Genomic DNA, 16,672 nt, shown 5'->3' on the forward strand with positions numbered 1-16,672 from the left:
GAAACGGTGTGTGATCCGCGGACCATCCCGGCTTGTGATACGTTGTATTAAAAGCCTAAATTGAATTCACAAGTTCTTGTAAGCGTTATATTTTGAACCGATTTTCCACGACAGAGGCTATTTAGTAAATGACATCGCCAAAGTCAAGGATCGGTAGGATAGTCAGTTTTACGAGGGTATGTTTGGCAGCATTAGTGAAGGATGCTTTGTTGCGAAATAGGAAGCCGATTCTAGATTTAATTTGGGATTGGAGATGCTTAATGTGAGTCTGGAAGGAGAGTTTACAGTCTAACCCGACACCTAGGTATTTGTAATTGTTCACATATTCTAAGTCAGAACCGTCCAGAGTAGTGATGCTGTATGGGCGGGCAGATGCGAGTAGCGATCAGTTGAAGAGCATGCATTTAGTTAAACTTACATTTAAGAGCAGTTGGAGGCCACGTAAAGAGAGTTGTATGGCATTGAAGCTCGTCTGGAGGTTAGTTAACACAGTGTCCAAAGAAGGGCCAGAAGTATGCAGAATGGTGTCGTCTGCATAGAGGTGGATCAGAGAATCACCAGCAGCAAGAGCGACATCATTGATGTATACAGAGAAAAGAGTTGGCCCGAGGATTGAACCATGTGGCACCCCCATAGAGACTGCCTGAGGTCCGGACAACAGACCCTCCGATTTCACACACAGAACTCTGTCAGAGAAGTAGTTGGTGAACCAGTCGAGGCAGTCATTTGAGAAACCAAGGCTGTTGAGTCTGCCGATTAAGAATGTGGTGATTGACAGAGTCGAAAGCCTTGGCTAGGTCGATGAATACGGCTGCACAGTATTGTCTTTTATTGATGGCGGTTATGATATCGTTTACGACCTTGAGCGTGGCTGAGGTGCACCCATGACCAGCTCGGAAACCAGATTGCATAGCGGAGAAGGTACGGTGGGATTCTAAATGGTTGGTGATCTGTTTATTAACTTGGCTTTCGAAGACCTTAGAAAGGCAGGGTAGAATAGATATAGGTCTGTAGCAGTTTGGGTCTAGAGTGTCTCCCCCTTCTGAAGCTTTCCAATCTTTGGGGATCTGAGACGATACGAAAGAGAGGTTGAACAGGCTAGTGATAGGGGTTGCAACAATTTCGGCAGATAATTTTAGGAAGAGAGGGTCCAGATTGTCTAGCCCAGCTGATTTATAGGGGTCCAGATTTTGCAACTTTTTCAGAACATCAGCTATCTGGACTTGGGTGAAGGAGAATCTGGACTTGGGACTTGGGGACGTTTTGGGCAAGTTGCTGTGGGGGTTGCAGGGCTGTTGACCAGGGTAGGGGTAGCCAGGTGGAAAGCATGGCCAGCCGTAGAAAAATGCTTATTGAAATACTCAATTATCGTGGATTATCAGTGGTAACAGTTATTCCTAGCCTCTGTGCAGTGGGCAGCTGGGAGGAGGTGCTCTTATTCTCCATGGACTTTACAGTGGACCAGAACTTTTTGGAGGAGGTGCTACAGGATGCAAATTTCTGTTTGAAAATGCTAGCCTTTACTTTCCTAACTGCCTGTATATTGGTTCCTAACTTCCCTGAAAAGTTGCATATCGCGGGGGCTATTTGATGCTAATGCAGTATGCCACAGGATGTTTTTGTGCTGGTCAAGGGCAGTCAGGTCTGGAGCGAACGAAAGGCTATATCTGTTCTTGTTTCTCCATTTTTTGAACGGGCATGCTTATTTAAGCTGGTGAGGAAAGCACTTTTAAAGAATAACCAGGCATCCTCTACAGATGGAATGAGGTCAATATCCTTCCAGGATACTCGGGCCAGGTCGATTAGAAAGGCCTGCTTGCAGAAGTGTTTTAGGGAGCGTTTGACAGTGATTAGGGGTGGTCGCTTGACTGCAGACCCATTACAGACGCAGGCAATGAGGCAGTGATCGCTGAGATCCTGGTTGAAGATAGCAGAGGTGTATTTAGAGGGCAGGTTGGTCAGGATGATATCTATGAGGGTGCCCGTGTTTACGTATTTGGGGTTGTACCTGGTAGGTTCATTGATAATTCGTGTGAGATTGAGGGCATCTAGCTTAGATTGTAGGACGGCCGGGGTGTTAAGCATGTCCCAATTTAGGTCACCTAACAGTACCTACAACGGTAGGAGACTTGTTTCTGGAGAGGTGGATTTTTAGAAGTAGAAGCTCGAATTGTTTGTCCACAGACCTGGATAGTATGACAGAACTCTGCAGGCTATCTCTGCAGTAGATTGCAACTCCACCCCCTTTGGCAGTTCTATCTTGTCGGGAAAATGTTATAGTTAGGGATGGAAATTTCAGGATTTTTGGTGGCCTTTCTAACCCAGGATTCCAACACGACTAGGACATCCGGGTTGGCAGAGTGTGCTAAAGCAGTGAGTAAAACAAACTTAGGGAGGAGGCTTCTAATGTTAACATGCATGATACCAAGGCTTTTACAGTTACAGAAGTCAACAAATGAGAGCACCTGGGGAGTGGTAGTGGAGCTAGGCGCTGCCTGGGCCTGGATTAACCTCTACATCACCAGAGTAACAGAGGAGGAGCAGGATAAGGGTACGGCTAAAGGCTATAAGAACTGGTAGCCTAGTACGTTCGGAACAGAGAGTAAAAGGAGCAGATTTCTGGGCGAGGAAGAATAGATTCAAGGCATAATGTACAGAGAAGGGTATGGTAGGATGTGAATACAGTGGATGTGAACCTAGGCATTGAGTGACAATGAGAGAGGTTTTGTCTCTAGAGACATCATTTAGTCCAGGTGTGGTCACCGCATGTGTGGGAGGTGAAACAAAAGGGCTAGCTAAGGCATGTTGAGCAGGGCTGGAGGCTCTACAGTGAAATAAGACAGTAATCACTAACCAAAACAGCAATGGACAAGACATATTGACATTAGGGAGAGGCATGCGTAGCCGATTGATCAGAGGGACCAGTGGATAGCTAGGCGAGCTGGAGACACGGCGATTCAGACAGCTAGCAGGCCGTGGCTATCAGGCTAGCAGAAGGGCCTTAGGGGGACGTCGCGACAGAAGAAGTCTGTTGTTGCCCCCTCGGACAGTTACGGCGGCAGACCAGTCGTGTTGGATTGGCAGGTCTCCATGTAGGCAGTAAAAGATCCAGGTCAATTGGCAAAATAGGTATTGTAGCCCAGGGAGTGGCTGATGGTCCTCTTCAGCTAACAGTCCGATATGCTCTAGACAGCTAGCGGGCCGCGGCTAGCAGATGGGCCTTCAGGGGACTTCGCGACGGAGGAGCATGTTGAAACCCCTCGGGTGGATTACGTCGGTAGACCAGTCGTGATGGAATCGGTGGGGCTCCGTGTCGGCAGTAAAAGGGGTCCAGGCCAATTGGCAAAATAGGTATTGTAGCCCAAGGAGTGGCTGATGGACCTCTTCAGCTAGCCGGGAGATGGGCCTAGCACGAGGCTAGTTTCAGGCTCACTGGTGCTTGCTTCGGGACAGAGACGTTAGCCAGGGGGTAGCCACTCAGATAGCAGCTAGCTAGCTGCGATGATCCAGGTGAAAAGGCTCAGAGCTTGCGGTAGGAAACCGGAGATGTGGAGAGAAAGCAGTCCGGTATGCGCTGGGTTGAATCGCACTGTGCAGACTGGCAGGAGTTGACCGGACTAAGGTTAGCTGAATACCGCTAGCAGTGGCTAACTGATTACTAGCTAGTAGCTAGTTAGCTGACTAGCCTCTGTTTGGGGTTCCGGTTCTAAAGTATAGAAAATAGCAGATACATACCACATTGGGTGAGGCGGGTTGTAGGAGAGTATGTTGAAACTGAGGTTAAAAATAAAAAATATATATTTGAAATATATTCGAAGGAAAAAAAGATATATACGCGGGACACGACAAAGACAAAGACGTCCGAACTGCTACGCCATCTTGGATAGACCTGCCAGTCATACTAATTGGTTTCCCACCATGAATTACATTAATTCACTCTTTCAAACCCCTACTATTTTTAACCATGCATCTCATGCGGGTAATGTACAGCTCTCCCAGCTTTCCAAATGGCAATTGGCTTGGAGAACTAAAGCATGAGCTCTCTGTAACTCTTTGACTGGGACTTCGTGCTATCGAAGTCCCAGTCAAAGAGCTACAAATATCACACTCTCGTTGGAATCATGACCTCACCAGGGCCACTGTGTGTAACTGTTGTTGTTTTAGCTACTCTGCTCACTGTGAGTCATGGGCCCATTAAAAAAGGAGCTTGGAGCCATTATGGAGGTATCACTAGGCAACAGTGTTTCCAGATGGTGCAAGGAGGCAGAGGTAGAGCAGAATTAATCACCTGGGCAGGTCTGAGGGTAAATATTACAGGGGAAGGACCTCCCTGGCAAACAGGAGGAGGGGCATTAGGATTTAAACCATAGGTGGGACCAAGAAGTCACTCATTCGAGTCACAATTAAAGGCTAAAAAATAAGATCTGAGACCTTGCAAAAATGGGACAGCATTTATTTGATAGAACTAGAGGAGATGGGCCTGTTAAAATCCACTTATTTAACAATATGCCTTGGGTTGTTAATTTGATTGGACTTGAAAACCCTGTTCATCCTTGGACTGTGAATGTATTGCCCTTTTGTGTAGGATGGTGTGGGGTGCTCATATCCCTCTCCACCCTACACATGGTGTTGTTCATAACCCGCCCCCTCCCAGCCCACACAGGCTAACACACATCTTCAGCGGGAGAGAGAAACCTTGCACCTTCTGTCATGTCCTTTACTCTCTCTCTCTCTCTCTCTCTCATTCACACTCTCCTTTCCTATCTGCTTTATTTCTCTCTCATACCACCCATCTATTCAGTCAACTGAAATTATCATGTCTTAGACGCTTTCTCTCTTTCTTTCTCTCTCTCTCTTTCTCTCATCATCGACAGAGAAATCAAATCAAAATCACAAACACCACAGATAATTTTATTCTGATTGATTCTCAAAAGGGAGGTGCAATTCCAGAGAGGAATTTATCTGTCCCACAGTTTTTGATCACCAAAGCGATTGATTGATACACCTAATCTAGTGCTGTGTTCCCTGGACTGTGAGCTGTCCACGGTGTTGCCTGGACGCTGCCTGCCTGGGCCCTTCGCCCTCCAGCTGGTGGGTGAGTTTCTGCTGGTCCTTATGTAACATTATGATAGAAGTGACTCAAGGCTGAGTGGTATCACACATTCAGCAGTATGTGAGGTGACAGTAATCTCAGGCTCAAGCTGTCCTGAGCAAATGGCCTGTGGACACTGATATCCTCTTTATTTTAAATGTCAAATCTTTAGAAGATGGGAGAAGTCCAATTGGGGAATGAAAGTTCCAACCTTCTGGACCTGGAGCATGGACATTAGCTACATTGGAAGTGCTTATAACATGCATACCAAAGATAGGGTTTATACAATACATTGCTTTCTGTAATGATGTAGAATTGCATTACGCCACATAATCTACAGTACAGTGCTTTCAAAAAGTATTCATACCCCTTGATTTATTCCACATTTTGTTGTGTTACAGCCTGAATTCTCACCCATCTACACACCATACCGCATAATGACAAAGTGAAAGTGTTTTTAGAAATTGTTGCAATTGTATTGAAAATTAAATACAGAAATATCTAATTTACATAAATATTCATGCCCTTGAGTCAATACATGTTAGAATCACCTTTGGCAGCGATTACAGCTGTGAGTCTTTCTGGGTAAGTCTCTAAGAGCTTTCCACACCTGGATTGTACAATATTTTCCCACTAATCTTTTCAAAATTCTTCAAGCTCTGTCAAATTGGCTGTTTATCATTGCTACACAACCATTTCCAAGTTTTGCCATAGATTTTCAAGCAGATTTAAGTCAAAACTATAACTCAGCCACTCAAGAACATTCACTCCAGTGTAGATTTATCCTTGTGTTTTAGGTTATTGTCCTGCTGAAACGTGAATTAATTTCCCAGCGTCTGGTGGAAAGCAGACTGAACCAGGTTTTCCTCTAGGATTTTGCCTGTGCATAGCTCCATTCCATACATTTTTTTATCCTGAAAAACTCCCCAGTCCTTAACCAGTTAAATGTAACTGAAAATGTCATCTACATAATCCCCAAAATGAATTATTTATCATGAGAGTGCCATAAACAATAACTAGTAATGCTGCTCAAAAAAAGAAAAGAAAAAAATCTCACCTTTCTGGTACAAATTGTTATAAATGACTGAGGTGTAGTCACTTTTGAGGACACAAGCTCAAGTCCACAGTACAAATATGATAAAATATGAAATATTTGATATGATGTATTTCCTATTCAACAAAACTGTATGAGCAAGGCTTGCAATGACTTATATGCTTTCTAAATATAGCATAATTGTAACGTATACGCAGGGAGTCTGGAAGCAGGTGCAGATAGTGAGTGTCATAATAATACAAAACAGGAGACGCGTACTGAACGTACCCAAAAACCAACACAGCCTGATGACCGAGGCAACTGAGGGCTATATGAAGGGAGAGTAATCAGGGTGGTGATGAAGTCCAGGTGTGCATAACGATGGGGAGCAGGTGTGCGCAATGATGGTTGCCAGGTGTGCGCAATGTGGGTTGCCGGTGTTGTGCCGAAAAGTCCCCCCCTGCCAGAATTCTCCCCCCCCCCCCACCCCCCTCGCTGCGACTTGCTTGCTAGTTGAGATTTCTGTTCACGTTAGGCTGCGTTTCATTTGAATTTTTATGTCGGTTTGATCGCGAATTGCGGGGAGGCACTTGTAATGTCTGCAGTTTTCGGTTTAGCTATTTGTTTCAAGTGTATTAGTCTATAAATAAATCTCTTTGCCAAAATTCGTCATCTCTCCCATGTCTTATTTGACTACTAGTTGTTCTGAAATGTTTATTGCTTGCCTACATTTTACTCCCTCCTCTATGTTTAATATAACACACATACATTAATTATTAATTTCGGTTGCCTATCCTGATGTGAAGTTTGTTCTATAGAAAGTATTTGACTGATGTGTGCCACAGAAAGTACTTGACACTAGCTACAAAATTAAGGAAATTAGAAGGGGGGGGGGGCTTTAGTCTATCACTTTAATAATTCAATGTTTAATTTAGGCCTATCCAAATAAAAAATAGGCCTTCAACTTGTAGGCACTACAATTTATCCTATCATTTTGGGTACTGGTGTCTTGTGGAATAATTTTAGAACTCAATTTGTGTTTTATAACTGTTTCTATTATAAGGCTCCCCTTAAAACGATACCCTAGCTCATAGGCCTTTAAATATAGCCTCTAAATACATTTTAAACAAAATAGTTGAAGAAGCACGTGCAGTGGCCGATAGGGAAAACAAATTTGGCAATAAGAATAGGCTATAGATAGTCTTGACCACTTGGGACCCTTCGGCTATTTCACTCAGGACAGGTTATAGCCAAGACTTAATATTTTGTTTTGTCTTATTTATTGATATGGATATAGCCTCTGCGTGATGGGGTTGTGTAACGCAAATGGCTGTAACAAGACTGCATACAGAGTGGAAATCACTAACAGTCAAATTGCCTAATATAAGGCCTACACTCCGTGCTCCCAAATACTGGAAAAAGTGTTATTCATTAGGTTACATGATCACCACAGTAACCCCACGCGGCTATAAAAATAAATGGCCATTAAATAACACACAATAACATGGCATATTTAGATAGCGGAATAGGCCTAGCCTAAATAATATTTACTTTCTATTTTGCAGCTCAGGCAGTTATTCTAGACAAGGCTTTTCTGTGTCTATCATTCTCACACAAGTCATTTTCTGAAGGCCCAAGCCTATACTACGCCATCTACTGGTATAACATCATTATTGAATGCAGTTCTAAAACAAGCTCTAGACTTTTATTTTGGAAATGAAACTGGAAGCTGCAAAGCAACTCTAATGTCTGGGCTAGAGTTGCTTGATTGACTAGCTAACTTCAACTAGCTACAGTACGTTCGGTTCATGTCCTTTCCAGGTGCCACATTACTGACAAAAGTTTGTACGCATAAAAAAGATCTGTAACCGAATAAAGGGAGATGTAAAGCTAGAATTGAACATGTAAATGTTAATTCATAGTCGTAACATAGGGTTTGTGCGTTTACAGATCTAATTTAATCTTTACGTTTCATACATGGCTTTTCATACTATCCTAACAATTTACTTATGGATTTTCTTATGATCTTAATGATAGGTACATTCAACCTTTTGGCAGCTATCTCACTCCATACATGTGCTTTGTCAGTGGTTGCAAAGTAGGGTTCAGCCAGGAGGTGATGGACAGTCGGAAGAGAGAATGAAATTGTAGGAGGGACATACCAGCTTCTAGTGGTTTCAAATTTCACATACTATGTCACACGGGCTCAGATATACTACTGTGTTCGTGGGAACCAGGGCTATCGCTCAATGCAAGCAATTTTGATCTACTGTGTCCACAGATCGATTTATAAGGGAAAATATCGGTCAGAACTGGTACCAGAACCACGCAGGTCCCCTGCATCTAGGAGTGATTCAAATCATACCCATAACATGATGCAGCCACCACTATGCTTGAAAATATGGAGCGTGGTTCTCAGTAATGTGTTCTATTGGATTTGCCCCGAACTAAACACTTTCTATTCAGGACAAAAAGTGAAATCCTTTGGCACATTTTTTGCATTATTACTTTAGTGCCTTGTTGCTAACAAGATTCATGTTTTGGAATATTTGTATTCTCTATAGGCTTCCTTCTTTTCACTCTGTCAATTAGGTCAGTATTGTGGAGTAACTACAATGTTGTTGCTCCATCATCAGTTTCCTCCTATCACAACCATTCAACTCTGTAACTGTTTTAAAGTCACCATTGGTCTCATGGTGAAATCCCAGAGTGGTTTCCTTCCTCTCCGACAACTGAGTCAGGAAGGATGCATATATCTTTGAAGTGATTGGGTGTATTAATACACCATTCAAAGTGTAATTAATAACTTCTTCATGCTCAAAGGAATATTCAATATCTGCTTTTTTTAATTTTTTACCCATCTACCAATAGCTGTCCTGACCTCCCTGGTCTTTGTGGTTGAATCTGTGTTTGAAATTCACGGCTCGACTGAGGGACATTACAGATAATTGTATGTGTGGGATACAGAGATGAGGTAGTCATTCAACAATCATGTTTATAACTTTAACTAGTGCACACAGAGTGAGTCCATGCAACTTAATATGTGACTTAATTATTAAGTACATTTTTGCTCCTGAACTTATTTAGGCTTGCCATAACAAAGGGGTTGAATACTTGACAGAAGACATTTCAGCTTTTCATGTTTAATTATTCAGCAGAAATGTCTACTTTGACATTATGTGGTATTGTGTGTAGGCCAGTGATAAAATACCTCAATTTATCCATTTTAAATTCAGGCTGTAACACAGCAAAATGTGGAAAAAGTCAAGGGGTGTGAATAATTTCTGAAGGCACTGTATGTAAAGGTCTGATAAACGAGTCCCCGTGCCTCTTCCTGGTGTGACAGCCTCTCCCTCATCTAACTGCCAGTGTGATGAATGTCTCAACTCAGAGTATTCCTCAGCTCCTGACAACATATCCCCAAATGTGTGGCGTGAGACCTGCACCTTCCACGTGCCTGTCTCATCGCCTTGCCTTTGTGGGAATGAATTACCCATTTGGGGCTAAAATCTTAATAGACAGAGAGAAAGAGCATTGTAATTATGTGTAATTATGAATGAGTAAGCCCATTGTGTTCCAGATTGGTGGCCAGGACAGGCAGAAGAAGAGCTTTACAGCAGAAGATCTGCCAGGGCTCCAATCTCTGGTTTCCCTGTATTGAAAGTAGAGAGAGACAGAGGCACTCTGGCAATAGGAACCAGTCTTCACATGTGTCATCTGCTTAAATACAAAAGAGCCAGTGAGCTCAAACAGCATAGCTAGTTATAAATAGCGTAGTGCCTCTGCATGCTTTTACTAAATTGCTTCTCCCCTGTCTTCACTGTCATTAAGATGCACTCAGTTCACTCAGTAATGGACATGCTGCTGATGATTCACCCTGGCCTGTACACGCTTGTCATTTGGGCCTATTTTATCACTGGCCTACACACAATACCCAATAATGTCAAAGTAGACATTTCTGCTGAATATGCCTGTATACAAACAAGCACACTCACATAGGTCTACAAGCTCACACACACAATACAACAAACAAGCGATGTGACTGAAAGTTTATCATCAGAAGGTACAGTAGTTAGCTAGCTGTATTACCGTATACTCTGAAAACAAATGTGTTATAACAATACACATGATTGAGTATGAATTTGTATTTCACATCACTGATACTAACTACATTTGTTTGTTGTATTGTGTGTGTGAGCTTGTAGACCTATGTGAGTGTGCTTGTTTGTATACAGGCATATTCAGCAGAAATGTCTACTTTGGTAAAGATATTCTCCCACGGTGGGAGGAAGTCTGCCTAAATGCACATCATTTCATCCATAAAAACAGAATAGAATTGACACAAAGCCTGCATAATGGGCGACTCTCTGTTCTGATCTTCGACCTTTCCTTTATCTAAAGTTTCTCAGCAAATTACAACATGGATTCTGTGCTCTTATGCATAGAAAGCCATTGTATGAAATATGTGTGGGAAAATGTAATTAATAAAACTGAGTCCAATTGAACTGTGACAGATCCCCTCGATTCAAGTAGACTGAGAGAAATACAATTTCTCTCTCCTTCTCGCCACATTGTACCTCATTCGTCAATCTATTAAGCCAAAAAGAGAACTACTACAGACGGTGACAATGAGACTTAAGAGTTAGAGGCTTGTGTTTGAAAAATGCCTAACATTCCAACTTGTACGGACCTCTATTAACTCTATGACTATCCAATTCATCAACTCATAGATAACCTTAATAGGCCCTCCGATTTGTATTAGAGCACTGTGAAACATAGAAGAATTCAAAAATAGTAATAAAAACATCCCACACTGTAGTATCAACACCTCTAACATGTCACACCCAATATTCTCAGATATTGACCATACAAATCTATCTCCTATTGCTGAGGAAGAGGAAGGAGAGGAGATAGGTCCAGGAGCATGTCTACCACAGGAAGACATTTCCATAGAAGCCCACCCTGTCTTGCTGCTTCTCACCAGCCTGGTCTACCTGCTCAGGGAAGTGTGTCCCCACACAAACGTTCACAGCCTCTCGCAGATCATCAGGAAGTGACCTCATCTTCCTCTCGTGCTCCGCCAGGGCCCCCTGATTGAGCTGCAGACAGGTGGAGGTGAGAGGTCAGAGAGGGTGAGACAGAGACTCATAACCCAAACCGGCTCGTAATAAAGAGGGAGACAACGCAGAGATAAAGAAATAACAAACATATTTATTAATTACAGTATTAATTAAAATAATATAATTAACCCTTATAGATGTATATGTTATCCAAAGGGCAAGGTGGATGACCTCTGCATCCCTGCATTCAGGTCTGCATGATATTTAATTTTGGAAGCATGAACTGGAAAATCTGAAGCCTATACGTTCATCAAAAAAAATATTCCATATGATGTTCACACGTCAGCATTGGAACTATTCTGTATCTAGCACATGTTGGAACACAAGATAAAATTCCACATTTGTAATTTGTCTACCAGTAGGCATATAGGATCTGTACATGCTTAAGATTGAACTATATGCATTATGCGTTATTACATGTGTTAGCTCATCTGCGTATTGGATGGCCAAGGCCTGGATGGCCAATCTGTTGTAACAACATTTACGACAACCGCCACTATATACCAATGCATGCGTACAGACATGTGCGGACAGGTATGTGAATGTGTCAGACCAGTGTTCAAATACATGTGTATTTGATTATTTGTTATTTAAATACTTACTTTCTGTGTATTTGAGTATTTTCAAGTAACATGGACCAAATCAAGTACTTCTTTTGGAATTATTTGAAAGTATTTTCAAATAATTTCCTATAAATAGCCTACAGTTTGAAAATATTTTCAAATACTCCTAGGACCTGGGTTCAAATGAATGGGAGTATTTATGTGTATTTGAAAATGCTCTGTGTATTTAAGTATTTTCAAATACATGCCAATGCTTTCCAAGTGTATTTCCAAATACATTCCAATATTCAACTACTTGTATTTTCAAACAAAAAATATATGAATACTTACTTCAAAATGTATGTGAAAGTAAAGTAAACAGGTGCTGTTTGTTTACAGCACCTGATTGGCCAGGCCTGGTGTCTCTTCACCAGAGTATCCTGCTGAGGACTGCTGTCTGTAGACTACAGTACCAATACGTGTCAATGAGAGCAGAGATTTTGTATGGCTGTGTGTGAATGCCAAGCAAGTGTGAATGCCTGAAGGACATGAAGAGTATGTCTGTAAACAGTTCATCTGGTCAGTTACTCTACCTGTTACAAATTAGATGATACAGTACAGTGGCAAGAAAAAGTATGTAATTACCTGGATTTCTGCATAAATTGGTTATCAAATTTTATCTGATCTGATTGATAGACAAACATAGTGTGCTTAAACTAATAACACACAAATTATTGAATATTTCTTGTCTATATTGAATACATCATTTAAACATTCACAGTGTAGGTTGGATAAAATATGTGAACCCCTAGGCTAATGACTACTTCAAAAGCTAATTGGAGTCAGGAGTCAGCTAACCTGGAGTCCAATCAATGAGATTGGAGATGCTGGTTAGAGCTGCCTTGCCCTATAAAAAACACTCACAAAATTTGAGTTTGCTATTCACAAGAAGCCTTGCCTGATGTGAACCATGCCTCGAACAAAAGAGATCTCAGAAGACCTAAGATTAAGATTTTCTGACTTGCATAAAGCTGGAAAGGGTTACAAAAGTATCTCTAAAAGCCTTGATGTTAATCAGTCCACGGTAAGACAAATTGTCTAGAAATGGGGAAAGTTCAGCACTGTTGTTACTCTCCCTAGGAGTGGCCACCCTACAAAGATGACTGAAGAACACAGCACTGAATGCTCATTGAGGTTAAGAGGAATCCTAGTGTTAGCTAAAGATTTACAGATATCTCTGGAACATGCTGATGATTCTGTTGGCGATTCTACAATACGTAAAACACTAAACAGGAATGGTGTTCATGGGAGGACACCATGGAACAAACCACTGCTGTCAACAACAAAAAACTTGATGCACGTCTTAAGTTTGCAAAAGTGCACCTGGATGTTTCACAGCGCTACTGGCGAAATATTCTGTGGATAATGAAACTACAGTTGAGTTGTTTAGAAGGAACACACAACAGTATGTGTGGGAAAAAAAGGCACAGCACACCAACATCAACCTCATCCCAACTGTAAAGTATGGTGGAGGGAGCATTATGGTTCAGGGCTGCTTTGCTGCCTCAGGGCCTGGACAGCTTGCTATCATCGACGGAAAAATGAATTCTCAAGTTTATCAATACATTTTGCAGGAGAATGTTAGGCTATCTGTCCGCCAACTGAAGCTCAACAGAAGTTGAGTGATGCAACAGGACAACGACCCAAAACACAGAAGTAAATCAACAACAGAATGGCTTCAACAGAAGAAAATACGCCTTCTAGAGTGACCCAGTCAGAGTCCTGACCTCAACCCGATTGAGATGCTGTGGCATGACCTCAGGAGAGCGGTTCACACCAGGCATCCCAAGAATATTGCTGAACTGAAACAGTTTTGTAAAGAGGAATGGTCCAAAATTCCTCCTGACCGTTGTGCAGGTCTGATCCGCAACTACAGAAAACGTTTGGTTGAGGTTATTGCTGCCAAAGGAGGGTCAACCAGTTATTAAATCCAAGGGTTCACATACTTTTCCCACCCTGCACTGTGAATGTTTACACGGTGTGTTCAATAAAGACGTGAAAATGTATAATTGTTTGTGTGTTTTTAATTTAAGCGGACTGTGTTTGTCTATTGTTGTGACCTAGATGAAGATCAGATCAAATTTTATGACCAATTTATGCAGAAATCCAGGTATTTCCAAAGGGTTCACATACTTTTTCTTGCCACTCAGTAGGTGCAACCTGAGAGGAGATCAATACTGTTGGGTCACAATAGATTAGACTTGTCCAATCCCATCAAGTGGTATTTTGTTGTTGACCAAATATGTTATCACATTATAACCCCTCTCTGAAATGCAAACTACCGGTCAAAAGTTTGGACACACCTACTCATTCAAGGGTTTTTCTTTATTTTTACTATTTTCTACATTGTAGAATAATAGTGAACATATCAAAACAATGAAATAACACATGTAGTAACCAAAAGTGTTAAACAAATTAAAATATATTTTAGATTCTTCAAAGTAGCCTCTGTTTGCCTTGATGACAGCTTTGCACACTCTCTACAGCTTTGGCATTCTCTCAACCAGCTTCATGGGGTAGTCACCTGGAATGCATTTCAATTAACAGGTGTGCCTTAAATGTTCATTTGTGGAATTTCTTTCCTTCTTAATGTGTTTGAGCCAATCAGTGTTGTGACAATGTAGGGGTGGTATACAGAATATGTCCCTATTTGGAAAAAGACCAAGTCCATATTATGGCAAGAACAGCTCAAATAAGCAAAGATAAATGACAGTCCATCATTACTTTAAGACATGAATGTCAGTCAATATGAAACATTTCAAGAACTTTGAAAGTTTCTTCAAGTGCAGTTGCAAAAACCATCAAGCGCTATGATGAAACTGGCTCTCATGAGGATCGCCACAGGAAAGGAAGACCCAAAGTTACCTCTGCTGCAGAGGATAAGTTCATTAGAGTTACCAGCCTTGGACATTTCAGCCCAAATAAATGCTTCACAGATACAGTGAAAGTAACAGATACATCTCAACATCAACTGTTCAGAGGAGACTGTGTGAATCAGGCCTTCATGGTCGAATTTCTGCAAAGAAACCACTACTAAAGGACACCAATAAGAAGAAGAGACTTGCTTGGGCCAAGAAACATGAGCAATGGACATTAGACCGGTGGAAATCTGTCCTGATTTTTGGTTCCAACCGCCTTTGTGAGACGCCGTGTGGGTGAACGGATGATCTCCGCATGTGTATTTCCCACCGTGAAGCATGGAGGAGAATGTGTTATGGGGTTGGGGTGCTTTGCTGATGACATTGTCTGTGATTTATTTAGAATGCAAGGCACACTTAACCAGCATGGCTACCAAAGCATTCTGCAGCGATACGCTGCTTAGTGGAACTATCATTTGTTTTTCAACAGGACAATAACCCAACACACCTCCAGGCTGTGTAAGGGCTATTTTACCAAGAAGGAGAGTGATGGAGTGCTGCATCAGATGACCTGGCCTCCACAATCCCCCGACCTCAACCAACTTGAGATGGTTTGGGATGAGTTGGACCACAGGGTGAAGGAAAATCAGCATTCAAGTGATCAGCATATCTGGGAACTCCTTCAACACTGTTGGAAAATAATTCCATGTGAAGCTGGTTGAGAGAATGCCAAGAGTGTGCAAAGCTGTCATCAAGGCAAATGGTGGCTATTTGAAAAATCTCAAATATAAAATTTAATTTGATTTGTTTAACACTTTTTTGGTTACTACATGATTCCATAGGTGTAATTTCATAGTTTCGATGTCTTCACTATTATTCTACAATGTAGAAAATAGTAAAAATAAAGAAGAACCCTTGAATGAGTATGTGTTCTAAAACTTTTGATCAGTACTGTATGAAAGAGCAAAAGATTTCATAAAATCTACTTTTAAACCCTCCTTGTTGAGGTGTTCAGATCAACCAGATTGAACTAGTGTGAAAGGAGCAGAGTAGACTTGATGTGCTGGTGACCCAGATGCAGTTGGGCTGAATCCTGATGAGCCAACATGGTAAAGAGAAGAACAACACAACACATCACTATCTCACTCTCACTCTCACACTCACTCACTCACTCACTCTCTCCACTCCACATGTGCCCTGTCCTCACTCTGTGTAAACATCCTATAACAGCTAGGCCAGCCCTTTAGTAAGGGTGCTCTGCTCCGCACTCAACTCAACTCTGTGTGTGTGTGTGTGTGTGTGTGTGTGTGTGTGTGTGTGTGTGTGTGTGTGTGTGTGTGTGTGTGTGTGTGTGTGTGTGTGTGTGTGTGTGTGTGTGTGTGTGTGTGTGTGTGTGTGTGTGTGTGTGTGAGAGTACATGCACGTGTGTCTGCGTGTGAGTGAACAGACAGGTTGGTCATGTGAATGAATCAGACACTTTTCTGTACAATACACTTCAGGAAAAGCTATTTCAGTCAGTGTTACCATAGTTACTCTCCCTGTCTACCACAGTAGATAATGATAATGAAAACCATGTGAATTTCCCAATGTGGATGTGGAAAGCCCTGCAATAGTTACAGAGACACGTGTACATCCTGGTGTTGCCATTAAAGTCATAGTCCTGAGACATCTATAATTATAATCTGTAATAGCAGGTTCTATTTTAACTCAAAACGAATATACTTGCCACTGTATCAGTCTTGGCAGACTCCTCAGCCAGGCCCACGCTCACTGCCCTTTTCAGCCTAAGTATATATATATCAATAATCTAATTGATTATGTTACCATTAAACTATGTAGTCTATGTCTAAAATGAAGTTGTTCCAACTCAGAACACAGCAGCACTCTACCACGTGCAAACCATTTGCTTTCCAACCAGCATTTAAAGCTCTGAATACATGAGCCCTATATTGTTTGTACTGTACCAG

General features: G+C 41.8%; 1 pseudogene; it reads right to left on the reverse strand.

Moving 5' to 3' along the window:
* Nucleotides 1–11,053: 11,053 nt before the first annotated feature.
* LOC139553088 (1-phosphatidylinositol 4,5-bisphosphate phosphodiesterase beta-2-like) overlaps nucleotides 11,054–16,672 on the reverse strand; it is a 33,614-nt pseudogene continuing 27,995 nt past the window's right edge.

Source organism: Salvelinus alpinus, chromosome 25 (genome assembly GCF_045679555.1).
Source record: "Salvelinus alpinus chromosome 25, SLU_Salpinus.1, whole genome shotgun sequence".
Classification (NCBI taxonomy): Eukaryota; Metazoa; Chordata; class Actinopteri; order Salmoniformes; family Salmonidae; genus Salvelinus; species Salvelinus alpinus.